Source organism: Rhincodon typus, chromosome 33 (assembly GCF_021869965.1).
Source record: "Rhincodon typus isolate 14 chromosome 33, sRhiTyp1.1, whole genome shotgun sequence".
NCBI lineage: Eukaryota > Metazoa > Chordata > Chondrichthyes > Orectolobiformes > Rhincodontidae > Rhincodon > Rhincodon typus.
In genome coordinates this window covers 6,213,087-6,228,779 of record NC_063364.1, presented here as the reverse complement: position 1 = coordinate 6,228,779, position 15,693 = coordinate 6,213,087, and the positions used below count along the sequence as shown (strand labels likewise).

Genomic DNA, 15,693 nt, shown 5'->3' with positions numbered 1-15,693 from the left:
TTTATCCCGAGTACCTGATTGGGTTTATTAGTGACTATCTATCTTCATTTGAAAGACACTCGGCCTTCTCTGAAAGCAAACATGTTCCCAGCCTGTTGACTCTTTCTGAATAGTTACAGCCTCCTAGCTAATAGTTACAACCTCCTAGTGCTGAGATCAACATCAAAAATCTTTATTGCCTTTGGTAAATTCTTTTTGTAACGCGGCCAGAACTGTACTCATTACTCGAAGTCTGGTCTAACGAAGGTCCCACACATATTTTGCTTGATCAGCACACATTTAGATTTTTAAATTCAGACCACCTTGAAATCTCCTGAGAATTTTATTTGAGGAATGAAGAAGTTTGATAAAGCATTCCTCTGGTAAGTGGTCTGATCTGCATGCAGTAATGAAACTCAGCTTCTAATGTTACACAGTCACAGTTCCTTTATCAGTGTTTACAGATCATAATTCTAGCTGTTATCTCTGTGTTTGTTTTGCTACACTACTTCCCAGATGTTTTGAGAGGGAAAAGTGTTAGGCTTTTTGCTTTGTTTGTTCTAAATGACCACTCATTCGTTGCCTATATTCTGGTTACTTTGTCTTCATCAAACTGTTTTTTTTCAAACCAAATGGTAGTTGGCTCTTTAAACATGTCACACAATTGAGGCAAGAAGGAATCTGGTGTCACTTCACTGCGAGATTGTTTAACCGAACTGGAATAGAGAAATGAGGAGTGAGAAAATTATTTCATAAAATAAAATTATCTGTAAACACTCAGATCTCACATAGAAAATCTGTAATGTCTGTTTATGATGTATAGAACTGTGAAGAAATTAACCTGGAAATCACAATTAAAATCCATCAATATAAGCGCAATCTTTTTATGAAAGTCTTTGAAATAAGTTGTTAGGGATTGAAACCATGTGCTTCATGTTATGAGTGTTCCTGACTTTGGGAATGAGACCAGCAGCCTTGTCTGGTAGGTATACTGTAGATCTAATGTGCGATTTCCTCACTTCAATCCATAGCTACCTCCCAGCTCCTGTTCTTCAGTCTGTTTCCAGTGTAGTTCCAATACAGCTCAAGAATGCAGGTTAATGTTTTATATCAAAATAAAAGGAAAAAGGTCTGTGTTTTCAGTCATGAAAAACCAAGGTCAGTACCAACAACTGGTTACTTATAATTGTGGTAGATTGTTGCCCCAGTCCTCCTCTCAACTCTGAGATCAAGGTTCTGACTATCACTGGTAGAGGAAAGACCATGCGAGAGTCTTAGCAAGAAGTGGTTACATAACAAAATATAGTTTTTTGCATGACTGCAATTCTGTTATAGTGCCATGGCAAGATTCCTATCTCTAAGCGTGGAGGCCTAGGTTCAAGTCCCACCTGCTCTAGAAGTGTGTAATAACATCTCTAAACAAGTTGATTCCAAAATGCCTATTGTATGACAGCAATAGGTACAGTTAACATTAACTAGTAAGGCATAATTACAACAGTCAGGAGGCCAGTATATCTCTTCTGTCTCCATCAGGGCCCGGTGCAAGACTGACAGTTTCCTCACTTGAAGATTGTGTGACATCATCAGCTGGGTGGAACCAATGTAACTTCAACACTATCTCCTTCAGAATCATTACCTTATACAATAAGTACTTACATCTGTCATTTTGTCACAATTGGTAGCATTCTCCCCAACAGAATCAAACACATCGGATTAGATTTTTAGCCTTGATGGGGGCAAGCATGAATGTGGACATACAGAACAGTTTGTACCACCACCTGACTTGCTAGTTTGCCGATACTTTCTCAGGCTGTTTTCCTGAGACGTGATGAGGGTGTAGATGACACAGCTGAATGTCTGCAACTGACAGGTAGTCAATGAAGCATCATTAAAGTTCTATATTTATTGAGGTCTATTGCCAGAAGCCAACTAAAGTTTTCACAGCCATTATGTCATTTCAATAAGCTGCCTTGCTCTTATTCACATTTCTGTCCTGAGCCTGCTGGAATGTTCCAATCAAACATAATATAAGTTTCACTCAGCTGCTTTACAGCTTTGAGGTCTCAACATTGAATTCCATAACTTCAGAAACTGACTACACATCCGTTATCCATTTTTCTTCCCTCCCATCACCCCCACCTTCACCACCCCAATAGATTTGTCTTGTTTACTCTTACTAGAGAGAGCATATTCTGTCCCTTTCACACCTTAATTCACACCCATTTTATGTCTCTTTTCCTCTTTCTACACCATTAATCACCCCTTTGTCTTTTGCACTAGATGTCCCACTATCTGTCCCCTTGTTCCTCCTCCACCTCTGCCACAAATATTAAAACAACCAAGTTCCAACACCTTTCAGTTCTGAAGGAGACTCATGCTGGACTTGAAATGTTAACTGGAGGAGTGGTATGTTAACTCCATTCCTCTCTACACCAATACTGCCAAGTCATAGATCATAGAATCCCTACAGTGTGGAAACAGGCCCTTCGTCCCAACAAGTCCACACCAACCCTCAGAGCATCCCACCCAGGCCCATCCCCCCATAACCCACCTAATCTACACAACCCTGAACACTGAGCAATTTAGCATGACCAATCCACCTAGCCTGCACATCTTTGGACTGTGGGAGGAAACCGGAGCACCCAGAGGAAACCCATGCAGACACGGGGAGAACATGCAAACTCCACACAGACAGTCGCCCAAAGGTGGAATTGAACCCAGGCTCCTGGCGCTGTGAGGCAACAGTGCTAACCACTGAGCCACTGCACCGCCTGCAGAGCTTCTCCAGCATTCTCTGTGTTTGGCAAAACTTAGCAGGTCTGGCAGCATCTGTGGGGAGAAAGCAGAGTTAATGTTTTGAGTCTAGTGCCTTCTTCAGAATAGGTGGAGAGAGAACCCAGAGTGACAAGAAACAGTGCTGCCTGACCTGCTGGGCTTTCGCCAGTAATTTCTGTTTTTGATCCAAGTCTCCAGCATCCACATTTACTTGTTTTATTTTCACTTCTCTTCTTCCTTGGCTTAGTATCAACAATCCCTTTGTCTGCCTACCCTCTTTTCTCTCATTCTCTGGCCTCCCTCTCCACCTATCCACTGACTCCCTCTCCCATCATCAGCATAAATAGCACCTTGAAGAATTGCTGGACTTGAAACATTACCTTTGTTTTCTCTTCACAGATGCTACTAGACCTGCTGAGTTTCTTCAGCAAATTCTGTATACACTTCCTGCCTAACTTTCTGCACTTCAATAATTTCACAACTGTTTGATTTTTGCACCCCTACACGATTCCTGCACTTGGCACTCTTCCAAGTGTAGTACAGTAATAGAATAGAATAGGCGTTTATTGTCACTTGTATTTTTTCACAAAAAGAATACAGTGAAAAGTATCGAAGTCACCATACCAAAGTGCCTATAGTAATAACAGACGGAATAAATAAGAAAAAAAATTAAAATGCACAGTTAAGAAAGAAATTTAAAAAAAGCTAATGCTAGTGCACTAAGAAGTTGAGGCAAAGAAAAATCTTTTTAATCGGGAGATTAAGGTGGCTAAATTATTATTCATCTAATTAATGTAGGAACTCATGCATGGAATATTTGTTCAGTTTTGGTCACCTTGCTATAGGAAGGATGTTATTAAACTGGAGTGCAAAAAGAAATTTACAAGGATGTTGCCAGGATTCAAGGGACTGAGTTATAAGGAGAGGTTGGACAAGCTAGGAATTTTTTCTTCAGAGTGTAGGAGACTGAGGAGGGATTTATACAAGTGTATAAGATCATGAGAGGCATGGATAGGGTGAATGCACTTTGTCTTTTTCCCAGGGTTGGGGAATCGAGGACTAGAGAGCATCAGTTTAAGGAAAGAGGGGAAAGAATACATGGGAACCTGAGGGGAAACTTTTTTACACAGAGGGTGGTATGCATATGGAATTGGCTGCCAGCGGAAGTGGTTGAGGCGGGTACATTAACAACATTTAAAAGGCATTTGCACAAATACATGGATAGGAAAGGTTTGGAAGGATATGGGCCAAGTTCAGGGAAATGGGGTTAGCGGAGGGCTCTTTGATTCTATGATCAGTTTGGTGTGTTGCCTTCCCTTTTACTGCTGCCCAGTAAAGCCCTGTACTCTTGTACCTAAATGTTTGTTGTCTCTTTGATTGGAGGATTACAGTACTGGAATTTTAATTAGCCTAATCAACTCTAGTGGTCATGACAATCATTTTAGTGCATTACACTCCACGTCAGACGTTTTGTTATTTAAAAACACATTTAATGAGGTTCCACAACTTGCCCAATTAAAGTAAAATACATAGCATGTGAGTCATTGATTCTCTATAATTACAGTCAATGTATATATATCTGAATTGTAGACAGGATTAAAGGAGATTTAGTTTATGAACATGAATTTGTATGAACTATGACTTCAAAACATATTTTTTTGGAAACTTTTTTTATATGTTTATTTTTCTTGTCCTTTTTGTGTCCTCCATAATTCATATGAATCACAGTTCCAAGTGATACAACAGACAAGGTCAATAAGGGAGCTGCATTCAATGGCTGTTTTGCCTAAAACAGCAAACCTCAGCCCACACACCAGTGACTTATACACTACCCTGGGAATTATTCGCTAAATATTTGGGTCTCTGTGCAAATGTTGGCCTATTTCCAGACTGGGAAAAAGGGATTGAAATGATTGGAATGGGCATTAGGATATTTGGATACATTGCAGTGTAGATTCTAACTGTTAAGAAATAGCCCATGGAAGTGAGTGCTGTAATGAAGACACATTGGTTTCCATGGGTGTTAGACTCTGTAGCAGACAAAGGCAGCAGTTTTAATCCTCAACTGGATAGGTTTGGTTTGGGTGGGAGGCCAGTGTTAGAAATCAGGATCCCAACCTCAGCCCACTTGGAACTTGCCCAACTGCAGTTTTTTTTTCCAAATTTTATTTTCTAATCAACCTGTTCAGAGAAGTTCTTACCCTACTCTGGAGCAGATGGGTCTTGAACCTGGACCTCCTGGCTTAGAGGTAGGGACACTGTGACCACACCACATGTGCCCCCACAACTGCAGTGTTTAATGGTGAGACAGGATTGTTGGGATGAGCTGTAGGCTGAATGCACTTTGGCAGTTTGTAATAGTGAGGCCATGCACCTCATTTTTATGGAACGTTTAAAGTTAAATCTGGATGGTTAGTTTTCCTGAACATTGTGAAAACTAACAACTCCAAAGGGCAAAGAGCTGTTTGAATTCACAAGTTAGGCAGGTGCTTTTCCTCTCACCTGCTTTATTCCATATCGTTTCTGTCTCACCTGATTTCCCTCCTGTCCACCACTGAACCTCAAATTCGCACCCCCACCCCACCCACCCACTCCTCCCCCATCCTTACACCAGCCTCGGAGACCTCTGAGCTTTACAATCTGACCCATCTCTTCATGGTCTTTCCCCTCTGATCCACCACCTGTACAGAAGCCTGTCAACCCTCAATTGGCCTCCCGAGTTGCAAGTGATACAGTCCTGCCAAAGGTTTCCATGAAATCTTTTGTAGAATGTCTTGTTTTTACAATGATGTTCAGTTACCATTGCATTTTATTTATAGACCAAGTTACAGCATTGTGTCCTGTGTTCATAAGGGAAGGAAGGTTTAATCACTTTTTTAAATCAGTTCATTCTCCCTTTAACTTTTGCACTGGCAGGAACCAATTGCACAGAGATAGTCTTGCTCCCTCAGGTAAGGCATTTCCAGAATGCTTTTCATACCAGAAAACATTGCCGTTTCTAAATTCTCCTCCAAATAACCCAGCAGCCTGACTTGGAAATATCTCACTGTTCTTTCATCATCAGATCAATATCCTAGAATTCCCCAACACCACCGTGGGAAAGCAATCACATTAAAGACGGAGGGAATGTTGTAGCAAGCCCAGCAACAGCCCTGTCTGTGTTAATAAAGATAAGAAAGAATAGATTGTTAAATCCTTAAAGGAGGAACAAAACTGTGCAAAAGACAATCATTAATCTAGTTTGTTTTTTTGATCTGCCTTATGTAATGAGAGTCCCTTTTTTTTTTATAAGAAGAAAGGCTTCCAGAAAAGTGATTGGGGGATAAGTTGAGTCTACTGTTATGTTTGTAAAACAGAGCCAGAGCAGCGAGGAGCATATGCTGTTGGTGAATTCACCCCATTTTCTGCTGTGATGATCTCAGAAAGAACAAAATGTCTGCAGAGACCAAAAAAGACTGACTTCTGCCAGCCCAGCTGTTTTAGTCTTCAGCCTTGCTTCACCCCAACAACGTTTGGAGCAGTTTCTTGGAAGACATATTCATAACCATGGCTCTATTGTATCAATATAAAATGGGCCTCATAAAATTATAAAATTAGCTTGTTTCTGAGATCTATTCAATGGGAGGCAATGGCTTAGCGGTATTATCACTGGATTGTTAATCCAGAGACCCACGTAAAGTTCTGGGGACCCAGGTTTGTGCCCTCGCCACTATGAGTTCTCGCTAGAATTCGCCAATAAAGATGCCACTGGGTACTGGACCGACGTAAACTCCACCATCACCATGACTCAGCTTCGGGCCCACCTTGCCGATGCAGATGCCACTGGGTCCAAACTTGCCGCCGCCTCCATGGATCTGCGCTGGATGCAGACGCTGCTGGGAAAACCCAAACTCCCCTCCGCCACAGCAGCCGTCAGTCAGCACTAGGACCACCTCGTCAATGCAGAATCCACTGGGAGCCTCTGACGCTGCCACACGCCGGCGCTGGGCTCACTCACCAGTACCATCGCCGCAACCAAGCTCTTCAACAAGAGGTAAGTAAAATAAAAGAGAATGAAAGGGGAAAAAGATAAACTGATAAAAGAAAGAAAAAGGAAGTAAAAACTAAAAGAAAAGTGGACAGAGCAGATGAGCCCAGGGTTCAGAAGCCCCACTACATGCCACCTGAGGAGGACCACAATGTCCTCAATGGAGGGATGGGGGTGGGGGTGGGGGACATTGTTTGCTAGTATGGCCAGGAGGGTTTAAACTAGAATGACAGAGGGATGGGATCCTGAGCAGGAAGAAACCAGGATAGAAACGAAAGATGGAAAGATAAGTAAAAGTGGAATTTAGAAAAATCAACGGCAAAAAACAAATGAGACCATAGTGCTAAGATGATAAACAAGATTAAAAAGGCAAGTCTGACACACTGAACATTCACGATAAAGTAAAATAAATTATCAATGCAAAATGTTATGGATGGTTATGATTTCAGAGATATGACTGCAGGTTAACCAAGGATGGGAACCAAACATTCGGGAGTATTCAATACTCAGGAAGAACAGGGAGAAAAGTGAAGGAGGTAGAGTAGCATTTTTAGAAAAGGTGTAACTAAATTCAATAGTCAGGAATGATATTGGTGTGGAAAATTACAATGTGAGAGTAGACGTGAAAAACACCATGTGGCAGAAAATGATGTTGGGGTTGACTATGGGCCCACTAAGAGTCGTGGAGATGTAAGGGAAGGCATTAAACAAGAAATTAGTGATGCATGCAATAAAGTGTACAACTATAATCATGGGTGATTTTAACTTACGTATAAATTGGACAAATCAAACCAGCAAAGCTATTGTGGAGGATCAGTCAGGATCATATTGAATGGCAGCGTGGGCTCAAAGGGCCTTCTCCTGTTCCCAATTTCTATGTTTGAGTTCAACAAGTGCCAAACACATTGTGAGTTTATCAAATTAGTTCCAAGACCAAGCTACTCAGATGATGAGATGCAAGTGATTTTTAAAATTTATTTCAGCGCTCACCAAGAATATTCTTTGATCATAATTATATTCTGTGTAATAAGCGTGACTGTTGAAAGTGCTTTTTCTTTAACATATTTGGAGGAAACAGGCGTGGTTGGCTTTAAACCCATATACTTGTCACATGTTAGCTGCAGTATCTTCTATCCTCATTCTATATGTTTAAATTGGAGGAGTAAAGCACAGATTAATGCATAGGGTAGCTGTACTGTATGACTAGTTTACGGTTTTTCAGCAATAACCTGGGGTACAGAATCTAAACAAAGTGCTGTCTTCAATTTGAAGTTCAATCTGATGCCACCCATGGTAATTGTTTGAATAAGCTTGTGCAGGGTCAGCAAGATGACAATCTATAAATCATATTCCAAGAAACCTATTGTAACTTTTTCAATATAGTTGAAAAGTGTGCCACTGAGTCACAATCTTCCACTTTTTTAGATGTACTGTGGATCTTATTTCAATTTTAAGCATCTCCTTGACTAATCTTATTACACTTATTTGGTTTCTGTTTCTCACTAACAGTCCTGCTGTTCGGTAAGTACTGTTGGTAATTTTATTTGATTCCCAAGTTGCAGCCCTCAGTTATAAGTTCAGTCATGTGTGGCAGCATTCTGTTCAGGGTTACATAAACCAGACTTTCACAAGGCTCATATATCGCATCAATAGATGTTAATAAATAGGATTTTATTAATATGACATCATAGCAGTTGGCTGCACAGTGAATTGAGATCTGTGTTGATGTCCTTCACAGTAGGATGATTTCATCAATATACTCCCTTAAGAATAGAAAGAAACAAAGACTTGCATTTGCAATTGTGCGTTTCACAACCACTGGACATCTCATGCTGCCATACAGCTAATTAAATACTTTTTGTAAAGTGTAGTCACTGTTAGAGGAAAGGTGACAGGCAATTTGTGCACAGCAAGTCTCACCATGTGTTGATGAAAATCTGAGTTTTTGTGAGGTTGTTTGAGAAATAATTATTGATCAGGCCATTGGGTATAACTTCCCTGCTCTTTTTTTTTCAAATAATGCAGTTTGATTGTTTGCATATGTCTACAGAGGACAGACTGGATCTCAGTACACGATCTCATCCAAAATAAAATATGTAATTGTTTAGGAGATTGAGGGATGATCTCATTTAGATAAAAGAATTTGGAAGGAAAGTATAGAGAACTTGATTTGAGAGGGGGAGACCTGAACAAAATAATGTTCCCTTAAAATAAGAACTGCATTGTTTAGGAGTGATGTCTGCAAGTATTTGTTGACACAAAGAGTGGTGAAAACATAAAACTTTCTTCCAACGACAAAATGCCGTGGACACTGGGGTTCAGCTGAAAGTTTGGATGATAGGTTTTTGTTAAGCAGGAGCATGAAGGGATTCAGAACCAAGCCAGATAAGTGGAGTTAAGATACAGATTGTTTAGTAGTGGAACAGGCTTGAGGGGTTGATTGGCCTAATATAGGTTGCGATGTTCCTGTAGGAGAGGATATGTAATGCAATACCAAGTATGCCTACGTGTTATTTTTGGAGATAAAGGTATGAATGAGGATTTAACATGAGGAGTGAATCCACAATTCAGCATTCCTAGAGTGCTTAGCTTTGTGGGGAGGCGATGGCCTAGTGGTATTATCGCTGGACTATTAATCCAGAGACCCAGATAATGTTCTCGAGACTCAGGTTCGAACCCCACCACAGCAAACGGTAGAATTTGAATTTAATAAAAAAGAAATCTGGAATTAAGAGTTTAGTGATGACCATAAAATCTTTGTCAATTGTTAGAAAAACCCATCTGATTCACGAATGTATTTTAGGGAATGAAACTGCCATCCTTACCTGATCTGGCCTACATGTGACTCCAGATCCATAGCAATGTGGTTGGCTCTCAATTGCCCTCAGAGCAGTTAGGGATGGGCAATAAATGCTGCCTAGCCAGTGATACCCTCATCCCAATAATGAATAAAGAAACAAAAATTCCCATTACATTTTGTGTTGTGTACCCTTATGCACACGCACAGATGCGCACGTGCACAGACACATGCACACACACACACGCACACGCACATGCACAGACGCGCAGGCACACACATGCACACGCGCGCACGCACTCCTTCACACAGACACACGCGCACAGACACGCACACACAGACACACGCACACACACAGGCACACGCTCACACGCACATGCAGACACACACATGCACACGCACATGCACACACACACTCACAGACACACGCACACCCACACACACTCTGACACACACATAAATACACACACACACAGACACTCACTCATTCTCACACAGACACACACACGCACTCTCTCGCACTCTCGCGCACACTCTCACACTCGCGCGCGCACGCACAGACACAGTCGCACACGCACACACACTCTCTCACACACACTCTCTGTCACACACTCTCTCTCACACGCACACGCACAGACACGCACACACAGACACACTCGCGCACAGACACGGACACATGCGCACACACACAGACACGGGGACACAGACGCGTGCACACACAGACATGCGCGCACACACCCACACTCTCCCACACTCTCACCCTCTCCCACACACACACGCACAGACACACGCACGCGCATGCACACTCATGCGTGCACACGCACGCAGACACACGCATGCGCAGGCACAGACACATACACACACACACAGACACACACACACACACACACACACACAAGCACTCACACTCACACACACTCTCTCACACACACATTGACACATGTACACGCACACACAGACACACGCACATACACGCACACAGACATGCACGCACACAGACATGCACATGCACAGACACACATTCACACACACACAGACACACGCACACTCGTGCGCACACACACAGACACGCACACTCGCGCGCTCACACTCACTCTCACACGCAGACATGCACACGCACACACTCACAGACACACACACACACACACTCTCACACACAGACACACACTCTCTCTCTCTCTCACTCTCTCACACACACACGCACACACACACAGGGACATACAGACACACGCGCAGGCGCACCGACACGCACACGCACACTCTCTCTCTCACACACGCATACACACACACACACACACAAGCACTCACACTCACACACAGACTCTCTCTCTCTCACACACACACTGACACACGTACATGCACACGCAGACATACACACAGACACGCACGCACACAGACACACGCACACTCGCGCGCACACAGACACGCACACTCGCGCGCACACACAGACACTCACTCACTCACTCTCACACACACACACTCACACTCACTCACTCTCACACACACGCTCACTCTCACACAGACACTCTCACACAGACACTCACACACAGACACACACACACACTCACTCACTCTCACAGACACGCTCACTCTCACACAGACACACCGACACAGACACGTGCACACGCACTCACACGTGCACACGCACTCACACGTGCACACGCACTCACACGCACACACTCGCGCTCACACACACAGACACACACACACACAGACACTCTCACACACAGACACACTCTCACACACAGACACACTCTCACACACGCGCACACACACACACACGCACACACAGGGACACGCACGCACACGCACACTCTCTCTCTCGCACACGCACACTCTCTCTCTCGCACACACACACACACTCTCACACAGACACGGGCACCGCTGGCTTGCCCACAGAGCAATTCAATGTCAACCACATTGCTATGCGTCTGGAGTCACATATATGTCTGGCCTTGTAAGAACAGCAGATTCCCTTCCCTCAAGGACATCAGTGAGCCAGGTAGGTTTTTTTCAACAATTGGCAGTCACCATTAGGGCTAGATTTTTTTATCCCAGGATTTTTTTATTGATTTGAAGTGTCATCTCTACTATGGTGAGGTTCAAACCCATATACTGAGAACATTAGCCTGGGGTTCTGGACTACTATCCCAGTGACATCCCCTGTACTCTGCCTCCCCACAACAATCCTTTGCTTCCAGTGGCGAAGCTACATTTTTGGACGGCTGGAGCTTTGAACATTGACATGTGACTCATTCTGCACCCTAAGGTAGGACCTTGTCCCGAGTTTTAGTTTTTTTTTAAATTCCCTTATCGTTAGAAAAAAATTCTTCCTTAGAAGAGACTAGTACATTCCCAAGATGCTTTCCTAAGCATGTTATTAAGTTGCCTTAAATCAACTTTACCTCACAACTGTTGGGTTTCAGGCCATCTTCTACCCATGGGCTTGCAAAACAATTTCTTAGTAATAGTTCCTTCAAATATCTTCACTATCAATGGACGGGGTGTATGTGCGCGCACGCGTGTGTGGCATGTTTTTCAGTAGCTCGACTGGAGCTTTCTGATGTGGAGTCTCAAATACTAAAATGATCGTCCTCGCATCCTGAAAATGATCATTGTTGCCTCCTGAGTTGATTAGGCTAATTGAAATACAACCACCATAATGTTATGAATAAAGTGACTACAAAATCATTTTGGTGCATGAGTACAGGGCCTTGACTGGGGGTTTACAGAGAGGAGAGAGATATGCCACATTGATGGCCATGAGGATTAGACCAATGAAAATTTAATTAGGTTAGTCCTTCGATTTAAAACAAATTTTCTTTGTGTCAGTTTCTTAGCACTGCATTGGCTATTACAGTACTGCGTTCAGCCAAGTGCAGGAATGATTTAGGGGAGCAAAAATTGAACAATTTTGAAAAATTGGATTGCAGGAATTTGGCAAAGGAGTGCATCATTTGTTTTACCCAATCGCTGGCTTTCCAAACAACATTTGAAGAAAATAGAGCATAATTGAAATCTTCTTTCATATGGCCATGGAGAAAGATGAAGAAGCTGGAGGAATATTTGTGACAACAACCTGGGACTGTACAGCACTGCAGTTGCTGCAGAACAACCTGAGATTCCTGTTACATGTATAGATTGTTTGGCATTTTGTAACCAACCCGTACCTTACTGCGGCATCATGAGGGCTGCTTTCAGTGGAGCATCACAGATCGCTGATCCCACTAAGTGATCCCTGACACTTGTTTGATAAATGGTGCTTATAGCTCTCATTCAATGTGAAAAATCAATCCCTCAACTTTGATCCAGTGGACCAATGAGCCAACTCATTGTAAATGTCTGAAAGGTCTCAAGTGAACTAATGGTCTCAACCTGTGTTTCACGACTGTGATGAGTTATGGCAGATTGCTAGATCCTTTTGACATTTGGCATGTGCATACACAAGCTTTGTCTGAGAAAGCTATGATATTACAACAAGAAATCAATGAAAGAAATATAATCTGTCTATCTCCATCCACCTCTTGAACTCTTACTAGGTATCAATTGATATTATCTGCCGTTTAACTGAACCTGTTCATGAGGAGTAATAAGTAATGGAAATTGGTATGATGGTTGAATAATTTCATTAAACGTCTTATATCCTCTATTACATCCTTATTTTTGCTTCTACAACTTCTCAATCATTACTATTGACATCTTTTCCCCAGTAACAGTTAATTTGATATCCTTTCCCCAGCGATTCCGTGTCCAGCAATCAGCACTGAAATGGAATACCGATTAGATCAGCCTTTCCAAATTCCCCTATAGTTCATTTCCTTCTCCATATATTGCAAATGTTATTAATACCTCCCTCATTGTAAGAAAACAGAATATTCCAAAGAAATGTGCATGAAGTAAATTGCATTTGAAGGGGTGGCACGGTGGTCCAGTGGTTAGCACTGTGGCCTCACAGTACAGTACCAGGGAACGCCCCCACAGCCCTCCCACCTCCCCCCCACCCCCCCAACCCACCCCTCCAACCACCCCCCCCACCCACCCACCCAGGTTAGATTGCAGCCTCGGGCAACTATGTGGAGTCTCCATGGGTTTCCTCTGGGTGTTCCAGTTTCCTTCCGCAGTCCATATTTGTGCAGATTACGTGGTTTGACCATGTTAAATTGTCCATAGTGTTCAGGGATGTGTAGATTAGGTGGATTTGCCATGGGAAATGCAGAAGTACATAGATAGGGTATGAGGGTGGGTCTGGGTGGGATGCTGTTCAGAGGGTTGGTGTGAACCCAATAGGATGAATGGCCTGCTTCCATGCTGTAGCGCTTCTATAGTCACAAAGATAGTGTTGAGGATGTGGGGAGGCTGCAGAAGGACTTGGACAGGCTAAGAGAGTGGGCAAAGAAGTGGCAGCTGGAATACAATGTGGTAAAGTGTGAAGTTATGCACTTTGAGGAAGAATAGAGGGATAGACTATTTTCTAAATGAAAAGGCTTCAGAAATCTGAAACATAAATGGACTTGGGAGTCCGAGTTCAGCAATGTCTCATATTTAACATGCAGGTTCGGTTGGCGGTGAGGAAGGCAAATGTAATGTTAGCATTGATAGAAATATGCTGCTGAGGCTGTAAAAGCTTCTGGTCAGACTGCATTTGGAATATTGTGAGCAGGTTTGGGCCCCTTATCTAAGAAAGGACATGCTAGTCTTGGAGGGCATCCAGAGGAGGTTTACAAGAATGATCCTGGGAATTACGGATTTGTCATATGAGGAGCAGTTGAGGACTCTGGGTCTTGATGGAGTTTAGAAGGATGAGGGAAGATCTGATTAAAACTTACAAAATACTGAGAGGCCTGGATAGAGTGGATGTGGAGAAGATGTTTCCACTAGTAGGAGAGACTAGGACCCGGGGCCACAGCCTCAGATTGCAGGGATGACCCTTTAGAACTGAGATGAGGAGAAAATCATTGCTGCCGAAGGCTGTGGAGTGACTTCAAGACAAAGATTGATCAGTTCTTGAGAAGTAAGGGTTCAAGGCTTGCAGGGAAAAGGCAGGAGAATGGGGCTGAGAAATATATCAGCCAGATTGAATGGCAGAGGAGACTTGATGGGCCAAAAGGCCTATTCTGCTCCTGTATCTTATGGTCTTAGGAAACGTTGTGTTCTGTATTCATTTGTGGTATGTAGAGAGATGTTTTGATCAATGTATATAGGAACAAAGGAAATAGGAGCAAGAGTAAGCTGTTCGTCCCCTCTAATCTGCTTGCCATTGAACTGGATCATGTTTCTGCACCATCCTCATACATTTTGATACATTGACGCACAGACATCAATTGCTCTAAAATACATCTTTTTAAACTAATAATCATTTTCGATAGAAAGCCCGCACAATCCAGGCCAAAGATGTATGCTTGGCTATCGGGCTCTACATTTTGTCCTCCATCAGGAAATTCTTCTAAGTAATGAGGGTAAGGATATCCCTTCCCAATTTGTCCTGACATTGCACCCCCGACAAGACTGCAAATGTATACCTTACAGAGATTCTGATTACAATATAGTAACTATACTTCAGACGTATCTCATTTGAGTGTAAAGGACTTAAGGGCATACTGAAGTCATGAAAGGAACTATATTGTTGTACATACAATTTAGATTATTCTAGTGTGAATTTGAGTTTGCTACATCATATATTAGGTACTGTATATGACTGAAAAGATAACTGCTCTCAGTTTGATAGAAATAGTTTAGAGACGTGTCTTGTTTTAAATATGTTGAATATTAAGCATATTGATGGAAACAATACACAGGGGGAATTAAACTATTAAATTGCCAAGTACAGTTAAGGAAGCATGACATGATTTTAGAATTGTTATAAGTTAAGCTATATAGTTGTCTGTGGAGTATAGACTTATTACATAAAAGTATAAGATTGTAATGCACTCTTTTGGGAATTGATATTCAGTGATGTACTTCAAAACTTACTGCAGATATCACTTAACAGTCACAGCATTGTTTATATTGTGAGTCATTTTAGTTTATTTGTTGGAAATATCCTACTGATGGATAAGGATCCTACAGAAACTTGTGTTTGAAGAATCAGGGAATTGGTGCTACAGTACTTTCCTCA

General features: G+C 42.4%; 1 protein-coding gene across 1 annotated transcript in view; it reads left to right on the top strand.

The window, feature by feature from the left end:
• Positions 1–15,693, top strand: part of adamtsl3 (ADAMTS-like 3) — a 573,867-nt gene that overhangs the window by 502,437 nt on the left and 55,737 nt on the right. The window lies entirely within an intron of this gene.